Below are 13,957 nucleotides of genomic sequence, written 5' to 3' on the forward strand. Positions count from 1 at the left end.
GAACACTCGCAAACTATCATAAGGGACAGTAAAGGACAAGTTGCATAACTCTGGTTGTCATTTTTGCCGAACTATGGCCCTTTTTTGACTTAGTAACTTTGAATATATGGTTACATTTTGTGTTTAGATTCACTTTACTTCTAAAGTATCAAGGCTATTGCTCTTAAACTTTAAACTTTAAATACTTTCATGCTCTAATGAGGGTACTGTACCTGGCAAAGTGAATTTTACCTTGACCTTTAAATGACCTTGACTCTCAAAGTCAAATTATTAAATTTTGCTAAAATTGCCACAACTTCTTTATTTATGATTAGATTCGATTGATACTTTGACAAAACAACTCTCTCCTGACATGCCACAATTGACTCCGTCCAAACCATCCACCACGCCCCCCCCTAACCCCCCCCCCTCAATCCCCCCATTATTTCTTTTAAATAAAAGATCATCTAATAAATGACCACCACACCCTCACACTATTTCCCCCCACTCCAAAAAATAATTTCTATGTCCCGGTAGGGTGGCATATAGCAGTTGAACTGTCCGTCAGTATGTCAGTCAGTCTGTCTGTCAGTCCGAAAACACTTTTTAAGATAGCAGTTTGATATTTGGCATGCATGTGTATCTCATGAAGCTGCAAATTTTGATTGGTGAAAGATCAAGGTCATCCTTCAAGGTCGAATTTCAAATTTATGGTGTTTGTCCGTTAGAAAACTTAAACATTGGCATTAACTTTTTCAATATTGAAGATTGCAACTTCATATTTGGCATGCATGTGTATCTCATGAAGCTGAACATTTTGAGTTGTGAAAGGTGAAGGTCATCCTTCGAGTTCAAATGTCAAATATATGGCGTCTGTCCGTCCGAAAACTTAAACATTGGCCATAACGTTTTTAATATTGAAGATAGCAGCTTGATATTTGGCATGCATGTGTATCTCATGAAGCTGCACATGTTTAGTGGTGGAATTTCAAGGTCAAAGTCATCCTTTAAGGTAAAAAAAATATTCAAAGCGTCGTTCTCATTAAGCTGCACATTTTGAGTGGTGGAAGTTCACGGTCATCCTTCAAGGTCAAGGTCATCCTTCAAGGTCAAAGGTCAAAAAAACAAATAAAAATTTTCAAAGCGGCATTATCATGAAGCTGCGCCTTTTGAGTGGTGGACGTTCAAGGTCAACGTCATTCTTCAAGGTCAAGGTCATCCTTCAAGGTCAAAGGCCACAAAAAATTCAAAAGGGCGTTATCATGAAGCTGCACACTTTGAGTATTGTAGGTTCAAGGTCAAGATCATCCTTCAAGGTCAAGTTCATCCTCCAAGGTCAAAGGTCAAACAAAATAAAAAAATCAAAGCGGCGTTATCATGAAGCTGCAAATTTTCAGTGGTGGAAGTTCAAGGTCAAGGTCATCCTTCAAGGTCAAAAAAAAAAAAAAAATTCAAAGCGGCGTTCTCATGAAGCTGCACATTTTGAGTGGTGGAAGTTCAAGGTCAGGGTCATCCTTCAAGGTCAAGGTCATCCTTCAAGGTCAAAGGTCAAACAAAATAAAATCAAAGCGGCGTTCTCATGAAGCTGTACATTTTGAGTGGTGCAAGTTCAAGGTCAAGGTCATTCTTCAAGGTCAAGATCATCCTTCAAGGTCAAAGGTCAAAATAATAATAATTTCAAAGCGGCGTTATCATGAAGCTGCACATTTTGAGTGGTGGAAGTTCAAGGTCATCTTTCAAGGTCAAGGTCATTCTTCAAGGTCAAAGGTCAAAAAAATAATTTCAAAGCGGCCTTCTCATAAAGCTGCACATTTTGAGTGGTGGAAGTTTGAGGTTAAGGTCATCCTTCAAGGTCAAAGGTAAAATAAATAAATAATAATTTCAAAGCGGCGCAATAGGGGGCATTGTGTTTCTGACAAATACATCTCTTGTTTTTTTCAAACATGATTAAAAACACAAATATTTATTTTTATTATTTTATTTTTGAAATACCGTCCAACCATCCCACCCAAGAATCCCACCCCAAATTTTTTTTTTCATTTTTTTTTTGCATTTTTGGAAGATGATGTAATATATGACCACACCCCCACACTATACACCCCTCTCCACTCCACCCCTCCATCTTTTGTGATTGAAATTGAGATAGGTCCCTACACATTTAAAAAGAAAAATAGATGAGCGGTCTGCACCCGCAAGGCGGTGCGCTTGTTGAAAACTGCACTAACGTTCGCTTCTTTCCAACAACTCGGCATGATACATTTATTTAGTGAAACGTTAAAGAACTGACAAAGAGGAGTGGGCAGTTGATTTTGGCATTCTTTTAAAATTCGATTATTTATTCCATCTGGCCCCGATGCTTTGTCCACGAGAAGTGACTTACGAATGTCAAGAACATCATTAGGTGTTATGCATAGAGACTGCAACGAGTTTGCTATCGGTAAATTAGTGAGTTCCGGCATGTCTTCATTAGCGATTTCAATTTTGGAATGACTTTGAAAAACATTGTTTAGGATATTTGCCTTTCTAAAACAATCGGTTCTGCTAGCATTGTCAATGGGATTTAGGAGTGCTGTATTTAGGTTATTGCTAGGCTTATTAATAAATGACTAAAGTATTCTCCACCAGTCCTTAGATGAATGGTTGTTTTCTTTGAGTTTATTGCTTAAACTTTCGTAATGCTGATCTTTCGCTTGCCTTATCAATAAAATTTTCTTATTTTACGAAATTCAGACAAATAATATTTTGAGTTTTTATATTTCGCCTGATGATTTGCACGTTTGCGTTTTCTTATCATTCGACGAATGTGCATATAAAGCCAGGGTGGGTCACGCGGTTTAATTTTTATATACTTGTTTGGGATACAATATTTAGCATTAAAAACAATAGTTTCGGTGATATGGACGCAATAAGTGTTAACATCATCATTTGCAATAGGATCCCAATCAAATGAAGATTACTTTTCGCGAAGCAGGTGGTAATTTCCATCTGCATATTTTCATATGTGACGCTCATATACTATTGAATTTGGCTTATTATATTTACATAGACCATATATGGAACAATGATAATGATTTTGTTGGTCAAGAAAAGGATCACCAACACCTGATAAAACCAAGCTATCAAGATTACTTATTAATAATAGTTCAAGAATAGATGAAGACCCTTCCGTAAAGTGCGTATGTTCGTGAATAACGTGAGCAAATCCATATTAAATACATCGAGAATCAGGTTTTCGGGCTTGTGAGGGTTGATTGCTGTTTAGATTAAAGTCTCCGATTATTATAATATCGGATATGCGAGTTTCGATTGCCAAACCGATGGAGTCATCGATTAACTTAGTGAATGCTGCATCCGCGTTTGGTGGTCTATTAAATAACCCAAAAAGGACATTCCTTTTATTCTTTAAGTGTAGTTCAATCCAAATAGTTTCTAATGCAGTAAGTTCAAGATCCAGTCTACGTTCGTAGTGTATAAAATCTTTTACATATAATATTACCCAACCGTGGCTGTCCTGTGTTCGATCTTTACGTTCCGGTGTTTGGTATGAGGGAATAAGAAGTTCGTCGGTTACGATTGAATTATTAAGCCAAGTCTAGGAAAAAGGTAATAAATCAAAATACTAGAGCTCTGCTGTAAGAATGTCCATCTTGTGCCGTATGTTTTTACATTATACTGAATAGAAGAAAAGTTGTTTTGCAATGATAATATATCAGTAAAATTGTTGGACTCCGTGGCAGAGGATTCAGGAGAAAAAGTTGATAACGGGCCTGGGTTTGATTCGATGTATCCAGAAAGCAACATTAATAATGTCAGCCATGTGACTAGCATGACTATAAGAAATATATAAATTATTATTTTTAAGAAATACGATTTGGCAATCAAGCGTTTTCCAAATACCATGCGCTTGTATGGTCGTTTAATGGACCGGGACAGTTGGGATTGACTTTTGATTATATTAAGTGTCGAAATAATAGCAATGTTATTGTTGTAAAGTGAGAGCAGAACAAAACAGAAAAACAATCCGATCGCTTTGTATCTTGGTAAGGTGTTATGGGTATCCATCGTTAAACAATTAAAAAATAGGTAATGTACGTTATATTTCCGAGTTATAAGAGACCAGACTGCCACGAATCCTTCATCCTTTACATACACATTTCCATATGCCAATACTACCTCGTTTTTTTCCAGCAGTCATAACATTATGAAAGTCATTAAGATTACGTCATTGTGCTTCAGGTACTAAATAATACTTCAAATGTTCCAGATGAAATTACTGTTTGAGTAATCACTACGCTGTGGTTGCTTCAATGACTCACGTGTAGATGTAACTTAAGTTTGTGTTTTCCGTGTTGATTAATATTCTTACTATGAAGACCATAAAGAGATTTATCACGTGATTATCAAATATCGCCGAAAATATATTTTATTAACCTTATTTAAATTTGTAATGCTGCTCAATGTCCATTTATGATAAATATTAAACATTTATTTGGTGTTGTTATTCGCTCGGGATATGAAATTTACATGGTGCATATTTTCCAAGCGGGTTCTTTATTTATGTTATTTTGGTATGGTTGTAAAACTGGTAGTGGTCTGTTTTTGACCAGGCCATACAAATTAATGGTTTGTGTCCACTAACATCTGAAATGAAATAAGGTAGGCAGGATGGCCCAATCCCTTGTTTCGAAAACTTTCTTTACTATACTATTTGCAACTTAAATAAGGATGCTAATCGATTAACTTGTTTCTAGAAACATTTCTATATTTGCATTTACACATTATACTAGACCAAACAATAAGTTGTTTGATTCTATTGATATCTCAAAAACAATAGGAAAGGTAGGAAGTCAAACCTTTGTTTCGTAAACCCATTTACTTTACTCAAGCTTTTCCATACTAAGATACGGATGTTAAATGACAGCTGTCGGAAAATGTCATTGCAACATACCTTTTTTATATTTATAAGTTACTATTTTTTAGAATGTATTATGATTGAGTGTAGCAAAGTGATTGAAAACTCAACCTTTAATACAAACAAAAAACAAAATCAACAACAGCAAATATAAGGTCGGAAAAAACAATTTTGATTGGTCTGGTTGATGTTAGCAAGCAGATTTATGTTACTCCTTGACGAGAGATTAAATTATGTAACAACATCCATCTACACACCGCAAAACCTGCATTAACTGACGGCATGATTTAAACTGCGGTTTACAGTTTTTGACAAATCGTCGGCATAATTTTCTCATAATTTTGGGAACGTCATTTTAACCCAGTTATATTTGTCAAGAATCAACACATTATATAACTGATTGATGTATGTTTTGCCAAATAAAGCTTATACATGTGGCCGTATGACAAACGCAAACATCTCAACCCGAATATAGCCTTCGTTGAACGTTTTGCGTTATTGTCAATATTTTAGTTACATAGTGCACAATAGGTATACAGGGATTTATCATGATTTGTGTTGGATTTTAAGATTATAATGCTTCGTTTTGGTAACCAGATCCTTATTAACAATATGGAATAATTTAAACTAATTAACTAAATAACATGATCACAAATATGCATCTCATAATTTTCACCTACCACTGTTTGCACAGCAATTGAATGTTTAATGAGAAAATTGAAGCCACGAAGAGAACTATCTTTTTAAAGCACATACCAATGGATATTGAGTTTCTACATAAAAATATATCCTCCAAACTAGGTCTTCTGACGTAGACCAAAATAACACTAATTATGAACAACAGAAAAGTAAAAGGGGAATTTAGGGAAAGTTTACAAATGTGGAAACAGAACGGGGAATTTTTGGAAGTGTCGGAATGCATATATTGAAATTTTACATAAGTAATTATTTTCGAAACCGCGTTCGCTATTGCAAAATGGATCTGTGTATGTAAACCATATTTGAAGCACATCACTTCATCGTCAAATAGACAGTGGTGACCCATTCCTTGTAAAATCGCGATAATGAAGATTGCTGCGCTGTTAGCACTGATGCTGATAGTTGTCGCTGGTGAGTTTAAAATCATGATAATAAATTATAAATTGTGTAAATAATAATAGTAACTATATTTGTAGGCATTGACAATTTTTCTATACTTTCTGTACTTTTTGTCGTTTATTTGTTTGGCGAATTCGACCTATTATATGTTGGAAGTGTTTGTGTAACAAGGTTATGCATAAGCTTAAACTCAGTCTATGCGGTGTTTGTTTCCATGTATGTTTATTTATCAACCAAATATTGCATGTATGTTCCGATTATTATTTACTGCCAAATATATATTTTATTACTCTGACCTCTAACGTTTGCAGTATATGTATGTGGTTTAAACTTATTTATGTTAATTATCAGTGGCAAAATCAAACGAAAAGAGTTTATTGACACTATGCCACGAATTGAAACAACGCTTGAATAATTTGGTTATTTGGACATAGAAAACACTGTATGTTACCGATGAACACATGTTTTATCAAATGCTCTGATCTAAGGTTAAAAATAGAATCTGATGGACAAATACATATTTAAAAGCTACTGAAATTACACGAAGTGTATGCAACACAAACAACATAGGGTGAGTATCACTTTGTATAGTTGTGTCACGTTTATTTTTATATAAGTTATATTAACAAATTGTATTATGACCGATGCAGTATGAATACTGTTTATCCTTCTGTTGACAAATATAAATTATATTTTTCTTTTGAAACTTGTGTGATAATGTAAAAATGCATTTACATTGAAAATATATGCTTAAAATATATATACGTTATATCTGTACTGGCCTAATAACACCGTTTTATATATTACCTAATGTTTACTTTCGCATGTCTCTGTATGTGTGCATTTCTTATTATTCTGTATGTAACAATGAACTGTAATTGTAACAAGAAATATCTTTAAAAAAAGATATACGGCGTTGATTGTGCTTGGAGTTGGTGAAAGGTAAAGAGTTTAAAGAATGAAATCAAAGATAGCATATATCTTTTCCTGTGCAGTTCTTAGCTGCCTTTAACGCAGTACATGATGTTTACGCATAGTTTTCGCGGTTTATTTTACATGATTACATACTGCTGATCATATATCTATAGATACAAAAAAAGAAGAATGGAAGTTAAATTAAAACATGTAAGTCAACCGGCCACACGCGAAGTATCTGTACACATTTCAAATATTTATTCGCGCGTTCTTCTGACAAACCTGTTTAGTAGTTTGCCGGGAATTGCTATCGGATTCGATTATTAACAGTATCGGGAATCATCTCGCTTATGCTCAATACATTGGTCAATATGGTGGAATAATTCTTGTTGAATTGATGAAACATACTATTTATCATGGTTTTGTTGAAAACACATTAAAAATCTTTTATTGAGATACCATAATTATATCGACGAATATCTTCATTTAATATCTGGTCTAAATAAAATCCCAGTTCACATAGTTCACGCGATACCGTCTATATCATATAACGATCAGTACGACCGCGCGAACTCACACTGATACCTTGCGGCTTAGAATGCAATGCTTTAAAGTGAGGTCACGATTTCACGGCTTGAACGACAGCTTGTATAAAACTTTATACTTGTACATGTTTAACGTTCAATTTCGAAAACAATTAAATATGGTTTGGTTAAAACTAATATCAGGATATCGAAAAACGATACTTTAATGAACTAAAACATACTAGTACACAGACAGCAATATGGTAGTAATAATTAAATATGAGAACATAGCCTTTAAGTACAAACGCTCTGGCGCTGACAATCCTCTGAATATAAAGGGGCACACACAAACTGTATTGATGTCGAGAATTAAGTGTGAAACTGCTCTATTTCTCAAACCTGATCATTAGAGATACAATTGTTTCATGATGAGTACGCAGTTAACATCGTTGCTAAACGAACTGTAGTATCCCTTTTTATACCCAATACTTCCCCCTCCCCCCAAAAAATATCGATGGATAACATATTAATGTTAATGTGAAATCTGTTTGTAGATTGCACATTGTCTACTTCAAAACGTTTCAGGCCCACCGGCGGGAAATTTTATTTTCGAATGTATTGGTCGCTTACAAAGTTCAGGCTAAGGTGAAAAGCTGGCGTATACAGCTAACGCCGAAAAAATATTTTAATCAACTACTTATCTCTTTCCATTAGACGAACATAATTTCGTGATAATAATGAAAGGTAATCTAAAGCGTTTTTCATGCAGGCACTAAAGAAGCACAAGCCAGCAGAGAGGGGTCGATGTGTAGTGGACTGGCAGGCTTGCAGTGTCCGGAAGGCTTGTATTGTGGTTCAGGCCTTGGCATATTAACGGGAAAATGTCGGCGGCGTACGACTACTGGTAAGAATAGCTTTCGAAATGTTGAGATTTCGTTTTATATCTTACTTCATTCACTGGTACATATCTCGATGGGTGAACTTACTCGACTAGTAAACCATAACACTTCGACAGGCTCTTGGTTCATTAAAATAAATAAATATGTTATATAAGTTTTATCAGGGTCTCTCTTAGGTAACTGTGAAAGAATGTCACGCCACATCGGGGTGTACTTGCAAGGAGTGTCCACTCCATATTGTGGTATTACAAGTTCATACACGAAATAAATACTTCATAATTTAACATCGTAAAACAACAATGTATAAAAAATAAAAAAAATACTTCATAATTTATTATATAAAGAAACAGGAACATTTCACAAATAATAAAATTGGAAAATGGAAATAAATACCAATCAGCTAAAATCTTATATTTCTTTAAGAGCGCGACAGTCATTTCAGTGTTTTGTTCGTCTCTCGCTTTTGTTCGTTTCATCACAAGACACATGTAGACCAACCATTTAAATTCAATTCACTTATATCAAAATTTGACTTTTATTGGTCTCGTACAACTAGTTTTTTATCTTCGTTCAAAGTGTTCGGTGAATTGAAACAAAATTGAAAGACACCATATTCACTCTAAACTTTTAGAAGTAAAATGGTAAGGAGTCAAATTTAAATTCAATTTAAAAGCTATGGTTTACCTGAAACGCCGAGTGTATATTAACCTCGTGCTTGTATATAGGAATGTAGATTTCATCACTATGTTTGTTAAGGTGTTTTATTTTGGAAAAGCAACGATATCCATGTTGTCACTTTTAATTAACAGTGCATTTCAATAGACTTTATTTGGCATGTAGATTTTGTTGTTGTTATTTGATTCGCACTAGTACATTTCTTTTATTATTTCTGGGTTTCTTTTGCGGAAATAATTTATATTAGCTACAACAAGACAGTGATTCAAAGTGGCATGTAACTATGTTTTGCGATTGTATGGCTATCAGAATAAAATGAAGACACAACTTCACACTTGTTTATTTGTATTAAAAACCAATATGCATCTCATTACGTTGACGTTCAGCAAGTCATTATGCATGCGTCATTAATACTTCCGTTAATGTTTGTCGTAACGTTTATAAAAGGCATTTTAACAATAATGTTTACCAATTTGACGTGTGTACGTGATATTGAAATAACTATACAAATTTGAATTCCCAACTTGCTTTTGTTGAAAATTATGATTCAATTGCTTTCTTTAAGCATATTTCTGATAGATATTACATGAATCATAATCAATTGTCTGCGAATGCAAGTCTAAATTGATGTTGTTTTGTCTTGACGACTTGAGTCTCTATACAACTTATTGATCAAATATATTTATGTCAGCGTAGAGCATTACCAAGTGTTATAATTATGTTACTGCCTTCATCAACACTTGTCAGGCGGCCCAAACTGACGACATGATTAATACTGCGGTTTGCCGTGTGTGATTGCAAATTGGCAAATATGTGGTAATTAATGTCCCGATAATATTTTAACTGTCATGTAAAACCTGTTTCAGTTGTTATCAATCATAATATTTAAAAAAAAGTATTGTTTCAAAAGATTTTTGTCACATACAACGTGAACATGTGAACTTTAGTAAAACGTTATTATTCGACACCATACATGTATCGTTGTTTGCTTTAGTGTTGATTTTTTGCCAGTTACACATTTAACTTTAGTTCTAAAGATTGAGAACATGATATGTGTTCAATTAAAGAAACATCGTCTAAATAGTTAAAAAGACACATTGTTTATATTTTATTCTCTTAACATCAAAGTGTAAAATGTCAATCGTCCTAAAACACAATGCTTGCAAACGGACTGTTTTGATATACAATATAACCGATATACAATTAATGTAAAACATAATTTACATCTTAACTATACGAAATTTTACGATACAATTATGAGATAGCGCTTTATATGATTCAATGTATGACATTTAAAATTGGTGTTTGCTTGGTTAAACTTTGCACATGCAATGAAGATTTTTTCAATGGTTTTTTGGGAATATGTTTTTTTTATAATCTTGAATAGTAATAAAAACACTATAGGATTTGTTGGAGTTAAACATAATATATATTAAAAAAGGGTTGAAGATATACATTTGAGCATCGTTCTGGGAAAACGGGGTTTATGCTGGTGCGTTAACTGTCGTCTCAGATTAGCCTGTGCATTCTACACAGGCTATTAAAGGACGACACTGTCCGCTTTGATTGTATTTTTTGTTTATAGGAAGTCTCTTTTAAAGCAAAAATCTAGTTAAGTCGGAATGTGTCATTCCCGATTAGCATGAGTGGACTGAACAGGCTAATCTGGAACGACATTTAACGAACATGTATTGAGCCCTGTATTCCCAGAACGCGGCTCATCAATATCGTATAGGTATTTGTATTTGTCCTCAGTGACCTGCACGCCTAGCGCCTGTAACCAATGATAGTGTGTGTATGAAATCACATACAAGTATGTTTAATACGCAAATATTGTTTTGTATATTGTGTTACGTAGCATGAATGAATACACGCTGCTTGACTTAAAACCAATAACGTAAACATAGTTGTCGATACAATTTTTATTCAATACAGAAAAAAAGAACGTTTATTAAAAAGTTTAACGTTTACAACTAATCGTAAAATACAGAAAATCAAAACGACACACACATACACACGCAGAAAAAAAAACACAGTGAAAGCACATACATGCGGTGAAATAGTATGCATTCTTGACAAATATATACAATTGTATGAAAATACATAAGATCAAATATGCACAACAAGGACTGATGGTATATTTAAAATGGCATTATTTATATTAGTTTTGGGTTTGTACTGTTGTATGCCGTGTGCTTTGCCGACACTTGACAATAAACTATTGTGTGGGTGTTTGTGATTTCACATCCGGTTGAAGTTGTCATTTAAGAGATGCAAAAAAGTGGCTATGAAATACACGCAAACTTGACCTTTAAATAACACATGTGTTTAGTGATAGAATGTATCATGAACCTTTATTGTGAACACATTTTCACATTAATCCGCTCTTTCTCACATCGATCCGAATATATATTTCAAAAAAACATGAAAATCACTATTTCGTTTCTTTTCTACTTTTCTACTCTTTGAATGAAAGACGTGCACAAGTTATGGTGTGTAATAACGATAGATTGTAACACAATGGTTGGCAGGACAATATCACAAAAATACAGGTCATATATATCAGGCCTAAACAACCTTGGATTAAATTAAAATAGCACTTGCATCAAATCAAAAAGAGCAATGTGGGTTATATTCAAGAACCAGAGTTATTTGGAAACTTCACTCTGAATGAATATTTTAAATTGTTTGATGCGGTAGTGCACACCTAAAACGTATTTATGCTTTATACAATGTTAAGTATATTTTATTTCAATTTGAAAAATACAGCGATATCATAGCAACATTACAAATACAAATCTACAAGTTGTATGCCTAAATTTAACCCGTTTATACTACAAGCTGTATTTACTTTTGGTTGAAGTTAACTAAGATGCCAAAACACAGAAGCCTCAAACAATGTTGTCTGTTGATAAGGTATCACGATAAGTCTGGTAGAACGACGTGGGCGACGTATGGCAAACGCGTGTTTTGCTAGTTAGCTTTTTGGTTACTGATGAATAGCTGACAGTTTTGGCGACATTATTTGTTTTTTTTAACTTCATATACATATACGAATGTGCTTTGTACAAAACATACGTTAAGAACATTTAATTTACTCAATACATAAACACGAAAATTACAAAAAGACAATACTATCATAATACTCAGGAAACCATATGTATAATATACAATGTATTATGAACACTAAAAACAATATCATGAAACAAACGCATCACCTATTAATACGGTTAATGTAATATACATGTACACATACTTTTACAATGTAGCATTCACAATGGATATGTGATTTTGTTGTACAGTCTTTAAGCACTGTTAAATTAAACATTCAAAGAACTCATTTTTCTTTGTTCTGGCTACTTTGTCCCCATGGAGTAAGTGGTGAGTTAACAGCAAGTATTAAGTCAGCTAGGAAGTGGTCTTCTCCTAGCTATGTTTCGTGTAAGACACAGTGCCTGCAATCTCCGATTCTTTTTCTGATTTTTGCAAGAGATAGGTACATTTGGGTTGTACTAATTTTAAGCAATTCTATAATATTCTTTCACTGAATGGATGGTCGACAGATAGTCATTTAATCGTCTATCACATTCTGTGCGTGTTTTATCAATGGTGCACACATTAGTTTTTGTAGTATATAGTCGCAATTTTGATTGTTGGCATACTGATATTCACACAAAATAATTGTAAACTTAATTGTTTCAAAATAGCAAAAGCATCTAAATTTACGGACACACATTCAATATTTCATATTTATAAACGTGTAAGTAATAAACAAAAAGGTTTTATGTGTTCTTAAATATTACATAGTGTGACTACGCAATAACATAATATACGTGTATGGCAATTAGACTACGTAACAACATTATATACGTGTATGGCAATCAGACTACGCAACAAAATATTTTACGTGTATGGCAATTAGACTACGCAACAACATAATACACGTGTATGGCAATCAGAATCCTGTGTACCTCTTTTAGAACGGGCGTGATGTGCTCGAGCTATATTTAAGTACGGGCGTTATGTGCTCGACCTATAATTCGCGCTGACGTATTCTGTACGTTTTGCAAATTTGCTGCTAGGATAACATACAATGACAAAGTACAGATATGTTTGCAGAGATGCTTGTCATCACATGTGCAAATCTTCATAAACACATAACAAGAGGCCAAACAAAATGAGTTGATTGTTTGCACTAAAATTTCAAAAACAATAGGGTAAGTACGTCGACTAGACCGTGTTTTCGTTTCGTTTTGTTTACGCCACTGAATTCATTCACCACTTAGAAACGGACATTAAATACGTTAATCTCCAAATGTCTTTGCAACATATCTTCCTTGATATTTAAAAGATATCATGTATAATACTTTATCATGATGAAATGTTGCAAAAGTAAGTATTTGAAAAAAGAAACCTTGAATACAAAATTACAAACAAATTACAGGGTTGGCACCACCAATTCCGATCTCGGTTTAGTGGAAGCAAACATGTTTTTATTTTACGCCTTACCAAGTGTGTTATAACATTAATCCACACAACGCAAAACCTGAAAAAAACAGACGGCATGTTTAATAATAAGGTTTGCAGTTTGTGACAGAACGTGGGCAAATCTTCGGTTACTAATTTTCTCATAACGTTGGGCGTGTAATTTAAAACTAAGTTAAAGTTTTCCATCTAAACCATATAACTCATTGTTTTACAACGTGTTGCCATTTTCAATTTGTACACGTGGCTTTCTGTAAAAAAACAATTATTTGAACCCGAATATTTCCTTCGTTGAGTGTTTGGCTTGATTTTAAATATTTTCGTTACACAGTGCACGCTAGATCTAAAGAATGAGAACTGATTAATTTGCATTTAAAGAAATATTTTCTCAACAGTGTACCGAAACAACATTGTAACTATTGTATTTTTTATTCAATCGTGTGTAAAATGTGAATCATCAACCACATTAA

This window comes from Dreissena polymorpha, chromosome 9 (assembly GCF_020536995.1).
Source record: "Dreissena polymorpha isolate Duluth1 chromosome 9, UMN_Dpol_1.0, whole genome shotgun sequence".
NCBI lineage: Eukaryota > Metazoa > Mollusca > Bivalvia > Myida > Dreissenidae > Dreissena > Dreissena polymorpha.